This window comes from Pleurodeles waltl, chromosome 10 (genome assembly GCF_031143425.1).
Source record: "Pleurodeles waltl isolate 20211129_DDA chromosome 10, aPleWal1.hap1.20221129, whole genome shotgun sequence".
Lineage (NCBI taxonomy): Eukaryota > Metazoa > Chordata > Amphibia > Caudata > Salamandridae > Pleurodeles > Pleurodeles waltl.
Window position 1 is genome coordinate 658766358 of NC_090449.1, and position 14667 is coordinate 658781024.

Here is a 14667-nt window from a genome sequence, read left to right on the forward strand (position 1 = left end):
GTAAAAAAGACAATGACAGAGAGTACCATCAGGATGGAAGGCATGCAGCATCACAAAGCACATATGCAGCACATAGATGTTGTGCCAGTGTAGAACACCTTCTAACCAAGACCACCCAGAGTTTCCCTATACAACTCCAGTCACAGATTATTCATCAGAAATCACGGTAGCTATCATCTTCCATTTACAACCCTCAAATCATTCAGAAATGGATAGTGACTATGAATGCCTCAAGCCATAGGTACCAGAGGCACATATTTATTTACCACAGTTAGTGGGTGGAATGACATGAGGAAAGAAGAATGCAGCAAACAGAGCTCAATACTGGTGTGTACATTGGAAATGTGAATCTAGGAAACTTCTGTGAGTACACTTGTCACATTTGAGACACTTTTAATGTGCACTATACATTCAGTCTGCTCTCCCTACACACACATAGGGATATGACCACATTATACCACCTGATGAGTCAACTCAGGAGGACTATTGTCAGCAAATCATGTGGATATACAACACTTGTTAACCTACACTCACCATACCTGTATGCCACTGGAAATACTGATTGATGAGCTCAGTCCTAGAGTCAGCTGCACCTTCCTCCTCTGCCTCCTCATCACTTACCATGTCAGCATTACCAGCCACTGGTCCAGCTGCCTCGCCCTCATCAGCTAGCAATGGTATCTGATGTCTCAGGGCTAGACTGTGGAGCATGCAGCAGGCTACTATTACCTGGTATACCTTTTAGGGTGAGTAGAAGAGGGCACCTCCAGATAGGTCCAGGCACCTGAATCTGGCCTTCAGGAGGCCAAATGTTCTTTTTATTATGCGCCTCATCCTCCAGTGGGCCTCATTGAAACAGACTTCCCCATCCGTGGCTGGGTACCTTACTGGTGTCAACAGCCAGGGAAGGTTAGGATAGACAGAATCACCTGTGTTAAAAATGTGTAGGGCCAGTGAAAAAACAGGTACGGCAACAGGGTAGAAAGTGATGACAGATCCCATAACAGTGAAACACCTTCAAATGTATACATACCAAGGATCCAGGCCCTCTCTGTGTGTAGACGTGCCATCATGTGTGGGACATTGCTGTTCCTCAGAATGAAGGAGTCATGCACAGATGCAGGATACTTGGCTGTGACCTGTGAGATGTACTGGTCTGCCAGACACACCACCTGAACATTAATGGAGTGGTAGTTCTTCTTGTTCCTATACACCTGTTCTTTGGCACTCGGAAGGACCAGGGCAATATGGGTGCCATTAAAGGCCTCTGTCACATGTGGGATGTGTCCCATGTCATAAACGTCTGCCTTAACATAGGCCAAATCTGCATGTTGGGGGAACCTGGTGTAGCTGCCTAGGTGTTCCAACAATGCACACAGTACATCCTTCAACACAAGACTGAAGATGGGCGGTGACATCCCTGCTGTTAACCCCACTGTATTCTGAAAGGATCCTGCGGCACGAAAGTTTAGCACTGACAGGACTTGCACTGTGAGAGGGATGCCATAGGTATTGCGTATGGCTGATAAGAGATCAGGCTCCAACTGTGTACATAGATCTATGATGGTCTGGCGATTCAGAGGATAGGTCTGGATGATATGCCTGTCCTACATGGTTGCAAGGTCAACTAGTGGACGGTACACTCGTGGTTGGCTCATTCTCCTCATGGCAGGATATCTAGGTAGAGAGGAAAGAATGTACAGTGAGAAATACACTTGACACATGTAAGCAAAACATGTCAAAATGGCACACACCTAACACTGTAGGACATGCGTACCACTGCTGACTTATACTATAATGGGCATGCTGAATCACTTTGGACACCAGCCTTGCATCACAATGCTGAACCTGTAAGTCGTATAGGACACATATCACATGTGTAATGTACCATATGTTGCAGACAGACCTGTCCTGCACTGATCATTACAAAAGTAATGGGATATACCTATATCGTGCCACCACCTATGTGCCTCTGATTATCTAACCAAGCCCATCAAAAGATAGACTGCCACATCACGTTACTTTGTAATGCATGACACATGTCTTTGCACTACCATGTTGGCACAACATAGGGTTGCACCCCAATTTGGCTGAATATGTGTATGGCACACTTATATTAGCACATCAATGCATGATATGGGTACAAAATTGCAGACGCCTACCCTGCAGCACTAGACAGCTGGAAGTGACCTAAGCCTGTGGGCGTATGTCATCATGGCGGAAGGTGGTCGCAACCATCAGGCAACTTGTAATTGGTTAAATTTGCTGCCTAGGGGGGACGGTCCTGTACATGGCGGCAGTGACTGCCATTTTCTGCAGCCTTACTCACTTGACTCCTGACACTGTTGCTAGCAAGACCTACACGCCCTGAGCTGCTGTGTACTGTCTCTGGGAGCCATCATGTCATGTCCTGCAGATGAGAGAGCCCCAGCCTTCACCACAGAAGAGCTGGAGAAGCTTGTGGAAGTGGTCCTACCCCTGTATGAACAGCTTTATGGGGCACCAGAGGAGCAGATGAGCCCAATTCCATGGTCATGAGTGATAGGGGTGTGTGTGAGGGTGAATAGGGTAAGTGTACAGGCGAGGGAGTATATGCATGCAGAGGGCATAAAGTGAAGGCATGTGCGCAGAGAGGATGAGTATGTGTTGGCACTTGGTGAGTCAGATGTGTATAGGCCACTCCTGTTGGTATGGTGCCAGTGTACATTAATTTTTCCCTCTGTTTGTCTCATCCATGCAGGTGAACACCCATTTGAAGAAAGGGATCTGGCATTTCCTCGCCAAGGAAGTGCGGACCATAGGGGTCCAGAGCCGGCGGAGCACCCATTGTCGCAAGCGGTGGGAGGACCTGAGATGTTGGGCCCAGAAGACCACGGAGACCCAGCTGAGGATGTCCTTCCAATGAGGGAGGAGTGCCTGTCGGACCCTGACCCCACCCCCCAATGGCCTGCATTTTGGCAGTGGCCTACCCTGAGGTGGATGGGCATTTGCAGGCAGCACAGCAGCCACAAGAGGTTGAGTACTGACAGTATCCTGGGACTCGGCTCAGGTTCTATGGAATTAACTGCCTCACTGTAGCGTATGTGACAATGTAGTCAATGCAACATGTATGTAGACTTGAAGGGAATGGGTAGTAACCATCAGGCCTGAGTATTAGTTGTAGATGTGTTTTGATGGTTTGCTGTCAATGGATGTACACCTCCCATATCCAGACTTCTTCATGTCTGCATTGTGGAGATGATCTAATCACATTGACACATGTGTGACTCCATCATGCCTTTACTATGGATGTGAGCTTGTGTATCACCCTACCCATTGAGGTTGGCTCATTCTCCTCATGGCAGGATATCTAGGTAGAGAGGAAAGAATGTACAGTGAGAAATACACTTGACACATGTAAGCAGAACATGTCAAAATGGCACACACCTAACACTGTAGGACATGCGTACCACTGCTGACTTATACTATAATGGGCATGCTGAATCACTTTGGACACCAGCCTTGCATCACAATGCTGAACCTGTAAGTCGTATAGGACACATATCACATGTGTAATGTACCATATGTTGCAGACAGACCTGTCCTGCACTGATCATTACAAAAGTAATGGGATATACCTATATCGTGCCACCACCTATGTGCCTCTGATTATCTAACCAAGCCCATCAAAAGATAGACTGCCACATCACGTTACTTTGTAATGCATGACACATGTCTTTGCACTACCATGTTGGCACAACATAGGGTTGCACCCCAATTTGGCTGAATATGTGTATGGCACACTTATATTAGCACATCAATGCATGATATGGGTACAAAATTGCAGACGCCTACCCTGCAGCACTAGACAGCTGGAAGTGACCTAAGCCTGTGGGCGTATGTCATCATGGCTTCATCCATCTACATTTGGGCATTTGTGGCTCTAAGGTGTCAGTCCATTCCCATCTGTATAGCACACCTGTATATGCAACTGTGTGACTCACTTTTTATCACTGGGACTATAGACATCAAGGACAGGTTATGGTATTGACTTGATGTGAGGCAGCCATTACATGTCCGCCACATATATGGCCAGTATAGGACTGGACTAATGGCTTGATAGTGATCCCCTCATATATTGGTAATCTGCTATGTATTGGGTATGTGAAGGCTACTAAAGTAGGGTCATTTGAATTGTACCTCTGATTTGGTCTGATTGTAAGCATCATGCATTTCTAAGTACTAGACATGTAGGGATGAAACCTTGAACCCAATGTGATAGTACTAGAGGGGGTAAGTGCCTAGGCAGACATCGTCATTGTCAATATGTAATGTAAATGCCATGTATGATAATGCCCTGGCAATTACAGTGCAACATAGCTTATATGCTGCTTACATCATGTCTCAGTGGTTACTTGGGGGCACATTTGATGGAGTGGGACAATGTCTGCTACCCTTGCCCTAGATGAAGTGGGTGATTAGGACAGGATTGGGTATTGTGTGACTTATGACATGTTGATGTGAAATGAATGTTGTATTTACTGTCCTGAGCCTGCCCTATGTAGTAGTGGGATGTGTTGTCAGTGCAAAGGCAGTGGTGTTGGTGCATGTATGCTTAATGCTTACATGTATTTACCGTCTGAAATGTGTGTTGTCTGATCTTCTTTACATATATTCTCAAATCTGGAATGGTGTGAGTGAGGGTGGTGTTATCATGTTGTGAAGTCCTTCTGGTGAAACTGCATGAGTGCTGGTATTGTATGTGGATCATGATGTCAAATGTGTGTTCCCGAGGTTCATCAGTTGTGCCACTGCACTCAGTGATTGAGTATGGATGTGTAATATGTGTAATATGGGCCATTGTAGCTGCATTTAAATGTATGATTAGTTGTGATTTATATGTGTTTGGTGTCTGCAGATCTTCCTCTGTGATTAGGTCAGACTAATCACATGCCTGTACCCCACACTTGTATTGTACACATCAGATGTCACTTGTATGGGTGTATAACGTGTAGTGGCTTGATAAGTTCTTACATCTATATTGGCATTAGTGTACAGAGTGTTATGTCAGCCATGTAATGTGACTGGCAGATGCTGTGTGGTGTGTGAGTTGAGTATTATTCAAAGTCATGGATATTTGACAAAGGGCATGGACTGATCAGGCCTGATGTGTTTTGTTCAGTCAGCTGTACTTCCAAAGGGTGATAGGAGTATGGAGAGGTATGATGTGAAATCAGGGAGACATTTGTATTTCATCCAGGGCATGATGTTCACGCAGACATGGCTTTGGTGGTGATCATGTGGATGGCTCCAGTCATGCTGACTTACTTGGATGTAGATGTAGGTGTGAGGGTTGGCATACAGGGATGGGTATTGGTGACATGTTGTGGCACCTCTGCCCCTATCAGCCCTGCTGCCCTCAGTGAGGAGGCTGCTGACATCCTGAGGTCCATCTCTGTGGGTCAGTCAACTATTGTGAATACTATCCAGGGACTGGCAGCTCAAGTCCAGCAGAGTAATGCGTTCCTGGAGGGCATTCACGGTATACTGACTGGCTGGGCTACAGAGATCCTTTCAGGCTCTGGCCTCCACACTGATGGCAGCCAGTCACCCTTTGTCTACCATCCCCCCTCCACCTACCTCTTCCTAATCTCAAACTCCTCTTCCCAAAACCCAGCCAAAGCACACAGACACACAAGCATGCATCCACCTCAACAGTTAAGGGTACCACTGACAAACACAAGCACCACAAGACCCACCACTGGCATGCACACAAACAACAACCACCTGCAGACACTCCAACATACACTCCCTGCACAGACTCCCCCACCACTCCCTCCTTCACAAACACTACACCAGACACACCTACAGCCACCACACCAACAATAACTGATCCAGCCACAACTCCTCTCTTACCCACAGTCAGCACAATAGCAGACCTGCAGACATCCACCCCAGTCAACACATATGCAGCCACCACGACTGACACACCCGCATGCAGCACATGTTCCATACCTGCAAACACCACCCCAACAGACAGTCACCCATGCTGTTGTGTATTGCTGTGTTAGACTGTGCTGATGCTGTGTGTCTGCCGGGTTGGTGTATGTATTGCACTTGTGTGTTGGCCATGGTGTGTGTAGTATGGGTGTGTGTGTGTGTAGTATGGGTATGTGTGTGTGTATGTACATGTGTGCGTAGGGGTGTGTGGTTACGTGTGTGTGTTGCAAGCTGTTCCAGGTGTGTATGTTGTGTGTGTGTGTGTATACTTTGGGGTCTCCCTACAGTGTCAGGTAGGTTTGTGTACTCACAGTTGTTGTCTTCGTCACCAACGCTGGTTCCGGAGTCATTGTTGGAGCAGGAGCAGTGGGAGGACTTTCCTTTCAGGTTCCATGGCGTCTCCAGACAGGCATGTGTTTCAGAAGGTGAGTGTTTCCTTTTATAGGTTTGGTTGCCACAGGGATTTTGTGGTGGTGCGACCATAGCAGAAACCTTAGCGGTGTGCAGCCTCATAATATGTCCGGCAGGAACATGGTGTCCACCGGCCTGAAAGTGGCTACTGCCGTCCGTGGCGGCATGACCACACTAGTGGTACTGGCGGTTGTTTGGCTGTCTTCTGTTGGGAAGACTGCCATGGTCATAATTTGGCGGTCTTCTCCGCTGGCCCATTGGCAGTATGACCGCTGCTGCTGACATGGTGTCCTGGTACCACCAAACTCGTAATGACCCGCTATGTCATTGACCTCATAGTCAGAATTTGGGATGGTTTAATTTGCATGTCAAACTGTGTGAAATGCAACCAGAATACTTGAAATGATAGTGGAAGAAACATGCAATCACACCAGCAAAAGTTTGTTCCGTGAAAGTAAACAATTTACAAATATCCATCAAGAAAGCTAAACAATCTCACTAGTCTCATTACATTTCAGATGCTACATGCACCAGTGAAGAGCTCTTTCAAATAGTCTCTATATACCATAAAACAGCCTGTGCCACAACTGGCATAAAACACACTCACAGAACACTGCATTGAAAACGCTGATAATCACAACTCTCACTTTTGTAAAAGGAGGCACTCACAACCTTCTATTGTATAGCTTACCAAACACACAACTCTCGCAACACAAACTAAATTGCGCTCCTTCAACTTAATAATAATAAGAAGAACCAATTAACTAAATTATGGCTGTAAGCAGTACAGAATCGCCAACCCATCCTTGCTCTCTAGTCTAAACATTACACGTTTGCAACCTTCAAATTGGAGTCATCAGAATCAGTTTGGTTTTGCCTAGTTAAGGGAGCAGTCACTGATTGGAAGTCATAATTCAACCATGGCTCCATTCCTCTAGAAGCATATCCAACATTGCTTAATTGTTAAAAAAAACATATGCGCCAGGGCCCTCATAAGGAGGCCACCGCAGCTTGCACCACCCATTGCCACTGCCAGCGCTGTCAATGATAGTACCCACTCAAATACTAACCTTCACATTGTGCCAAGTGTGGCAGTTCAAACTGTTCGAAGCCCTCAAAGCTATAAGAATGGCTTGGGCAACATATATTAGTTGTTTCTTATGTATTTTGAATTAATAAATGACTTATTTCTTAATAACACAAACAGCATTACAATCTGGTCGCAGTCATAAGTGCCGGTGCCGACAGTTAAGTGACGGTGCAGAGCACTGGAAAAAGCACCGGAAACCATCCATTGAAATTAAGCACTGATATCAAATTTAACTGGCTCTGGGTCCGGTCTTCAGGTGAAGAAGACTGCAACCTATACACTCAGTGGAGAGGAAAACTGACAGGCAGGCCCCTTTTGATTACTAGGAGATGCCATTTCCAACCACTGAAATTCCACTCCACCACTGCATTCATCTGCATAGCCGAAATCCCTCATTGGAGTCAAGTGCCAAAAAGTCCATGGTGAACTCCATCAGCATCTTTCACTTGGTTCCTCATAGTTTGCTGACATACTGGACTGCTGAAACATTGTTCATTCAGAGGAAGTCACAACACTTTACTTGGTCTCTTGAAAAGTTGTGGATAACAAATGACTCTTCCAACAATTCCAATTCATTGGGTGCAAAAGCCACTTACCTCGTCCTAAGCTACTCTGAGCAGAATACTGTTGAAACTTATGTAAATGAAGAGCTGTAGTGCCCCCTTGGTTTCCAGAGATACTCGTTCTTGTCACAGCTTCCTTGAGTAAACAAACAATGCCAAAGCCAATAGCCCTTGCTTATGCAAGGGCTACTGGCTTTGCCAATGAGTTTTAGCCATGTTGTACACCAGCGTGACAGCTGTTCAGCATGGCTAAAAGTTAGTGGCATAGAGGAGAGTGGCGTGGAGTTGTTGTGAAGTGGAATGGCGAAGAGTGAAGTAGAGTGTTGTGGAGTGCAGTGGCTGAGAGTGGCGTGTATTGGAGTGGCAAAGTGTGGAGTCACATAGAGTGGCATGCACTGGAGTAGCATAGAGTAGAGTGGACTGGTGTAGAGTGCATTGGCATAGAGTGTTGCAGAATATAGTGGCATTGAGTGCAGTGGCTTTGAATTCAGCTGCGTACAGTGCAGTGTCATTGAATGCAGTCGCGTAGATTAGAGTGGTGCGTAGTAGAGAGCAGTTGTGCAGAGTGCAGTGGTGCTGAGTTGAATGGCGCTGAGTGGAGTGGCAGTACTTGAATGGTGCAGAATTGAGTGGAGTAGAGTACAGTGGCATAGAATAGAGTGGTGTGGAGTAGTGCAGAGTGGAGTGACATAGAGTTGAGTGATGCAGAGGGCTGTGGCACAGAGTAGAGTTGAGTGGTGTACAGTGCAGTGGCATACAGTGCAGAGTAGAGTTGAGTGGCATGGAGTGCAGTGACATAGAGTGGTGCAGAGTAGAGTAAAGGGCTGCTGAGTGCAGTGCATAGAGTGGAGTAGTGTAGAGTGGAGTGTCATAGAGTGGAGAAGCGCAGAGTAGAGTGGCATAGAGTTCAGTGGAGTAGGGTACAGTGTTGCAGAGCAAAATGTCAGCGTGCAGTGGTGTAGAGTGGAGTACAGTGGCGTAGAGTACAGTGATGCACAGTAGAGTGCAGAGGCATAGAGTGCAGCGGTGTAGAATGCATTGGCGTAGAGTGCAGTGAACAGTAAAGTGTCGTAGAGTGGAGTGGCATAGAGTGGAGTGGTGGATAGTGGAGTAGAGTGGTGTAGAATGCAGTGGCTTACAGTAGATCGTTTCAGAGTAGAGTACAATGGTGGAGGGTAGAATGCAGCTGTATAGAATGGCATAGAGTAAAGTGGTATAGAGTACAGTTGCACAGAGTGCAGTGGTGCAGAGTAGATTGGCATAGAGTGCAGAAGCATAGAGTTGAGTGTGACAGAGCAAAGTGCCTTGCCGGAAAGTGTATTGGCATAGAGTGCTGTGTTGTAGAGTGGCATAGAGTACACTAGAGTATAGGTGAGTTGTGCAGAATAGATTAGTATGGTCTAGACTGGAGTGGTGTAGAGTGCAGTGGCAAAGAGTGCAAAGGTTTAGAGAAGAATAGTGAAGAGTACATTGGCATAGAGTAGAGTGGTATAGGGTAGAGTAGAGGTGTGGTGTGAAGTGGCGTAGAGTGCAGTGGCGAGGAGTGGATTGGTGCAGAGTGTAGTGGCGTGAGTGGTGTAAAGTGGAGTGGTTTAGAGGAGAGTGTAGTACTGTGGAGTTGTGCAAAGTAGAGTAGAGTGGCGTGGTAACACACTGCCATTATAGACAACACGTTTTCAATTGAAATTACCATTACATTTGCACAAACATACAGTTTACACAGTTCATTCAAATGTTGTCGAGTGCTAGAAAAAACTTCCCTGTTCACATATCCAGCAAGATTGTCATATCAATCTTCTCAGTTTGAAGTCAGAGAAAGAAAAGTAAACAAGTGCCCTTTGAAGACAGCGCTTGACATTTGACCTCGGTCTGTGAATGCACAGCAAATGTGACGAGGAAAGAACAAGATTTACAGGCCTGTTTACAGAAACGGAACCCTTCGTACCTTCCCTTGCCCAAACGTTATGTAAATGAGGTTTGGTCAAGCAAAGGTACGAACTTCAACTGGACAAATGACACCAGCAAATGGAAAGCAGGAAATTGTCAGTTACAAACCAAAAGCCAATAGAAATCAACGGGCTGAATACATTCCTCTGTCAGCTTTCTGAATGCCCCCAAGATGTCTTTAGCAAACCAGACAGCAGCGCTGTCTGGTAGGCTGCGACCTAAAAAGTGTTGAAATAGACTAGAGTGCAGTGTGGCCATGTGGGCCTGATCAGAACTGTTTGTAAAGTACCTGGCACACTCTAAGACTTAGCTGTTCAACTTCCTGGCTCATCTGAGGGTCGGAGGAGAAAGCAATGAGACCTCTCCTCTGCGACCTCTGTATCACCTCTCAGCAGAAGCTGTGCTAAAGGCTAAAATACCTCAAAGTTGGTGCCTTGGAGAATTTGAAACATGGTACTGTGGCATGAGGCCACAATCAGTGGGAGGGGCCCCACCGACAGAGAACACTGTCAAAGATAAATGCCAGCAGTTGGAGGCTGGAAGTCATACACCTCTCGCATTGTAAATACACAATCAGAGGAACTAAACAAAGCGCAAACACTAGAAGCATAGGAAGACCAAAAATACCTATCTCAGCTGCCACAGATAGCACGTGAAGAGTATCATGGAAAGATTCTCAGCAATTTTTTCTAAGTAATAGAATTTAATATAATTTGAGGGCTTGCTGTATATGAATTTCCACTCCATAGCTAACCTTCAAGAGTAAAACTAACTGTTTGACCTTGAGGTGCCCTGAAATTCAGATTCCAAAAAGTAGGTACTTGGCTGCAGCACACCTGGAGTAGGGACCCAAGGCAATACTTATCACAAGGGCAGACCGGTTTCAGATAAGTTGTATAAATACTGAAAAAATAGCTTGACATCAGTGGAAAACACTGAGCAATCAACAACCCAGACTTCAGAAACCCTAAAATACAACTGATAAAGTCTAGTTCATTAAGGGAGTGTGCTGGGCAGACTTGCCCCTGGCTGACAAACTCCAGCTGCCTACTCAGAACTGAGAACCTGATTTAGAGTTTGGTGGACAGGGTTACTTGTCATAAGTATGACGGATATCCCGTCCTCCGTATTGCAATTCTATTATTTCCGATGGCACTTGTAATATGGCGGACAGTTATCTGCCACAAACTCTAAATCCGGCTCTTAGCGATTCTATATTTAGCTCACAAATGACTCTGGAACATAAGTTGGCCCAATGGTTCCCTCCCCAGATGACAGTACCCTGGAGTGTGCTGCTGCCCAAGCATCAACCTCAAAATCTGCAAATGACAGTCTCAGACTGTTGTCAATGAGCAATATGCACGCACACAGCCAATGCATCTGTCCAGTCTCAAACACTTTATCATGCATACTGGCACACAGACCAGACCAAGCAGCCTCTAGTACCTGTTGCCACGAGATACCTACTGTTGTCCCCATCTTTAGATAAATAGAGCAATCACGCTCATAAAGCAGGCATACCAGAAATATGGTACAGCATGCATATGTTGCATGCTCATGTTCACTCATTATATTTTTTTCTCTTTAAAGAGTATCTTAAGACTGAACTGCTTGATGACTACAAAAAACATAAGTGAGGGAAGAAGCCTCAAATATGAACTTTCTGCAGTCATAAAGGCAAATGTGGAACTTGATAAAAGGGAAAGAAGCTGACATTAAGGAAAAGAGCACAGGTGTATTGCCATTTTGGCTGCTCTTTAAGGCATACAAGCAGAGAGAGATTGAACTTGCTATCCTAAGAGTTCACATATCAGTGCTGGCTGAAGCAACCCCATTAGCTACTTTGTTGGACATGAACTAGGCTCTGATTCTTGCATGGGGGCTGCGGGTGAAGGAAGGAAAGTAACATTTATATGTTCATCACAAATCCAAAGGTCAAGTAACCAACATCAGAACCACAATGGTATGGTCTAAGGATGCAAATGTCAATCCAAGAGGGAAGGATAAAGACCTAGTCCAGCTGCAAGTCCAGACGTTTCTAAATAAAGAGAGCACAAAAACCGAGGGGGTGATGTAACTGTAAACCCACTGATCAGTTTAGTAGGTGGTAAACCTGTCCCATAAAGGATGAAAAATATAAGAATGAGCACTGCTTGTGTGTGTTGGATCCCACGCATTGTAAACCAGATTTGCTAAATATGTGCCTCATATGGGAAAGTCCTGTGAACATGCATGGGTAATTTGTGCACAGGACAGAAACACAAACACTCAGGCATGAGTCCAACCTTGGTAAACAGCACCTCAGTGTAAAAGATCTATATTTTTCCTGGAAAGCAGTCATAGTTATTATGCTGACATGATCACATTGGACCCTTTATTGGCTCAAGAGAAATTAGATGTGGGCAAAGTTAGAGAGCAGTTACCAAGGGTTGGTCATATAATGTTCTTCCTCATGGCATGTCCATTACCCATGTTAACTAGGCCTAATTTCAAGTAGTAGAAACCTGGAGGCTGAGGTGGTGGACTCTGACCGTAGAACTGAAAGTTCCGTGTTGGAACCATAGATCCTTCCATATCGCTTTCCAAAAACGTTGTGCCTAGTACAACCTCTAAACTCTTCACAGAGAAAAAATAAGGTAGCCTTATTAGACAGCATGATCCCTGCAACTTTCTACTTCCAAGCCAGTGAAGGATTATTCCATTCAGAATGACACAACCAGTTGCGACAACTACACATTGGTTGTCTTTTCTCTGCTAGATTCTTCTTCAACTTTTAGCACTGAATGAATTGCAGCTGCATTAACATTTAAAGTGTGTGTTTTGAAAGTTTCCTACCGCCAGGGCAAAACACACAGTACTGTTCCTTTTAGGCCTGATCCACAAAAGTAAACTTGCACTTTTGAGTACGGTTACCATTTGAAGTAAATTTACTACTTTTCGGTATTCACAAGCTGCACTTTTGTGGTAAGTCCAGCACTACACATGGCCACCCACTGGTAATGCAACACCCTCCCATTAAAAATAGTGGCGGTAGGGGCTCACTAAAAAAGTGAAAGTTACTGCAAAAGTGCAGTTTATGAATACGGAAAAGTAGTAAACGTTCTCAAAAGTGTAACTTACTACCAAAAGGCAGTTTGTGAATAACACTTTGTAGTACGTTTTATAGTACTACTGCAGCAGTACAAACCATACTACAAAGAGCAGTTTGTGAATCAGTCCCATTATGAATACCTTCAGTTGCAAACTTGCATTGGAGCAGCCAATTAATTAACTTCTCAAATCAGAGGCATTCAGTTTGGAAGTGACCGTTTGCTGACTTGAGCTTCCGCATATGCACAGCCCCAGGATTGGTTCCTGATAAATTGCTTGCAGACAGTTAAAGGGTTGTGTAGGTTCTGTGAAGGACTTTCATCAGAAAAGCTGGAAACGGTGCAGCAGATAAATCAAGTTAATGCACACCGCTAATAGATGTACGATTTATTCTTAAATCATTGATGTTCCTTTCTAATTAAATTCAAATGTGGTTCATATCTCTCCTGATCATTAACATAACAAGTGGTCTTTTCCTGAACCATAATATCCGTGATCCCTGTCAATAATTATCCTGGGTGACTAATTATGCCCAATGCCAAGCATTTTATTAAAACTACATCTTTCTGTTTTGTCTCATTACCAAAATTAAATGGTTGGCTCATTTTTCTGAACCAGCTCAAAAATCAGTCAATGTTGCTCAAGGACATTTAAAATAGAATATTGTTTTAGTTGCGTTGCCTCAGACATTTGCATTTTTTCCTTAATATTTACAAGTTTCCTAATTGGGTGTTGTGTTATGTTACTTTCATTTAAAAACAACATTCAGAGTTCATTTCATTCTTGTGCAATCACTAGAACGTGTGTTCATTATCCGTCCATTCGACACGGATTAATGTAAAAGCGTTTAACATTTTAAAAATGTATTTTTGTTATCGTGCTCGCACCATTTCATAGTTGTTTTAAAGTGCATTAATAGTACTATCGTTGCATTTTGTTTTTTATTGACATTTAATGTTAAAGAGAAATGGAAATGCGAAGGCCTTCATTACAGAAAAGTGCCATCGACCCTTGACAATGCCAAAATGGAAAAGGATGATGTGGGACTACACGCCAGGGTGAGTAAGAAAAAGGGCAGATCTGACTATTGTTTTTCTCATGTGCTTGTTTGACCCAGGCGCTTCTCTGGCCGCTCACCAGATGGATTTATTTCCACTGAGTGGAAGAGGATCATGTGCCCCTATCCCCCATGTGACATTGATGCCTCAGGACTCTTCACTGCACTTGGGCCATCTGCTGGTTCCTCCTATACACACTACTCAGATTTGGACTAACAAAGACCAATGGAGTTATTTAGAGTTTCACGGATGTGGAACTTCTGCCAAAAATTGACAGATTCCTCCTTTTCCTCTATTTGAAGTAAAAAACCATGGATACCCTTCAAATAGGGTGTTATAAATGGGGTCTCTAGTTGGTTTTCACCCTGTCAAAGCAGGGACCTTCACTATAGTCAGGGTAAGGGAGCCACACAATTAAGATAACCCCTGCTCATCCAGTTGGTAGCTTGGCAAGAGCAGTCTGGCTTATGTGGCAATGTGTAAAGTATTTGTACATACACACACACAGAGTAACACAGTGAAACCCCCA